This window comes from Misgurnus anguillicaudatus, chromosome 12 (genome assembly GCF_027580225.2).
Source record: "Misgurnus anguillicaudatus chromosome 12, ASM2758022v2, whole genome shotgun sequence".
Lineage (NCBI taxonomy): Eukaryota > Metazoa > Chordata > Actinopteri > Cypriniformes > Cobitidae > Misgurnus > Misgurnus anguillicaudatus.
The window spans coordinates 23,018,256-23,021,236 of NC_073348.2; positions in this window are offsets into that span (position 1 = coordinate 23,018,256).

Genomic DNA, 2,981 nt, shown 5'->3' on the forward strand with positions numbered 1-2,981 from the left:
GCCTTCAGAAACAACAACGCCAAATTTACGATATTATTCATTAGATGATTAATCAATGTAATTTATTTCAATTCCGGTGATGAGGAAGGATTCTTTCGTGTTATTTAAATCGCATTTTGAACACTTCTACGTCAGTCTGTGACAAACATTTGAACACATGAAAAGCCCCACTATTAAAGTTAATAGATTTTTGTAATATCAAATATTAAAATATACTTTGGTATTTAGGCTAATGCAGTTTATTAGTTCAATGTGTCCTGCAACACTCTGAAGGTTTTTTTTACCATTCTTTAAAATGATAATATTATTGATTCGCTTTAACCATGCTACAATTAAATAATATATGGGTTGATTTTAAATAATAACTTAAGATATTTTATTTTTTCTGTCTTTATTAAAGTGTTTAAAACATTCAGTCATCCGATCAAGTAGGTGCTGCCCTCTATTGGGCATTTGGTGTAAGTGCATAGATACAGCTGTATAGACAGAGAAACAGTAATAGTATCGACTTGTTTTGACTACATCCTATTTTGCATTAATGGCATACGTCATATAACGCATTCGTGACACTGATATGTCTATTAGGATTGAACAAAACGCATAATAGTCCTAGAGGTACATTTTATTGGGCATCTTTTATTGAATTCATAGATTGGAAGAAGTTACCTCATAAGTACTGCATCCCCAATAAGTCCAAAGAAATATATTTTAAGATCTTACATAAAATATATCCTGTGAATGATATTGTGGCAAAATATATGGATGTTGACAACTCTCATTTTGTGAAAATGAAGAAGAAACACTGACCCATTTATTTTTTCATTGTGACAAAACTAAAACATTTTGGAAAAATATATTCTCATTTAAGTAAACACCTTGATTCTTCCAAATCCTTCCAGTTAAAAGAAATAATTTGCTACTATGAAGGCACATCTAATATTCCAATTAATAACATTGTTATTTTATTTTTTTATTTTTTGGGAAAAAAATTATTCATAAACAAAAATTCTCTAAATCGCAGCTTAACTTTTCACATTTCCTAATTGAAATCGAAACATTTCTAAAATCTCTTAAAGGTGCAGTGTGTAATTTTTAGAAGGATCTCTTGACAGAAATGCAAAATAATATACAAAACTATTATAATGGTTGTATAAAGACCTTTCATAATGAACCGTTATGTTTTTATTACCCTTAAATTAGACGTTTTTATCCTCATACACAGAGGGTCCCCTTACATGGAAGTCGCCATTTTGTGCCACCATGTTTTTACAGAAGCTCTTAACGGACAAACTTTTTTACTAAGTTATCTTCAACGAAGATATGTTTGTCCTGTGGCGGCTACCGTAGCTTCTCTATGCATTTCAAAAGCGAAGGGTGAGCTGTAAACTGAGTTGTTGGTTGCAATTTGCAACCTCACCACTAGATGCCACTAAAATTTACACACTGCACCTTTAAATTTGTTAAAAACAAGAAAAATGAAAGATTTTTGAAATTTTATGATGACTTTTTCTGTATTACCACTGATGCATGATGTTTTCCTATGTTAACTTGTTAATTTATATATATATATATATTTTAATTAATTTGATTTTTATTTGTTTATCGTACTTATTTATCTTACTGTTATCGTATTGTATTTGTGAAACTTTACATATATAATCTATATGTTTTCATTCATGTAGAAGTTTTATGTGTGTCTCTTTTGTTAAATGTTTTGAAGCATTAAAGCAACACTATGTAGTTTTTTTTTACCTTTAAATAATGTCTCTAAAATTATTTCAGTGATAGAACAACTTTTAACTGGACAAATTGTACTGCTGCTGCAACCTGAGCAGCCTCCTAGCTGCTACAACCACACTCTGAAAGTGGCGGTGGAGGGTAGGAAACAGCCCTGCCCCTCCCCCTGCCTGCAGAAGAGTGTCTGATACCAGGCACTGTTGCGCTTTTCAACCACATGGGGGAGCTGTAAGTCATTTTCACATGGAAACTACATAGTGTTGCTTTAATAAAAAAAAAATGTCTATTAGGATTTACAGACATCACAGTGATTTAAGTTTTTCAGTATAAAGGTCAATGCCTGATTATTGAAATGGGACGCAGATAATCTCATGACTATAGAATTACACCGAAAAGCACATCGGTCATAATTTTGGTCAAACTGTTTTTGTATTGCACATATTTCTCATGGTGAAAAAACAACCTGAGATTTATAGCTTGATTTATTCATCACCGGGGGTTTATTATTCCCAAACTATACTGTAGCATGTGCAGAAGAAACTGTTAATCTCTAAACCAACTGTAATTAAAGAACAATTCAAAACGTTCAAGAGTAGATGAGGTAAAGTCTATTAAATTCAAATATTTACTTCTCTTGTTAGTGCGTAAATGTAACACAACTCCACAGCCTTACTGCACTTTAAATTTGTCAGTGTCATAAACGAGACACATGCAAAAGATGTGTTTATATCCGAGAGGTTTGCAAGGCCATCGGCTGATTTATGTATCGCAACCGTGTTGCCAAAATCTGCTTCTTTCAGCTCACAGTAGGGTCCAGGCCTACAGCAACTCGAGTTCAGTGTATCTACAGCTCCGGTTTCTGCCAAATCCATGATGCATAACCCCCAAGCCAGTTATAGTTGTGTTTAAATGGAGATGCATGCTGTCCATTTTTAAATGGACCCGGTTCAACACTGATTGTCTGCCTAATTATGACATGAGTGCTCCTTGGGTACAGATATGATTATTGTGTTCTTGAATATATCTAAATAAATCTTTCTTCTGTCACTTTGATTACTCGAGGTAGTCCAAGTTTGTGCAGCAGTTTGCTACAGACAGTAGTTTGTTTGACGTGGATGTTAAACAAGCAGAGTTGTTATTCAGCCGAGCTTCTGATCAAAAAGGGATTTGGACCGATGGAGATTTGGTTTATAATCTAAGATCACGCATATTGTGCAAGCAGAACATTCGTTTGGATAATTTCC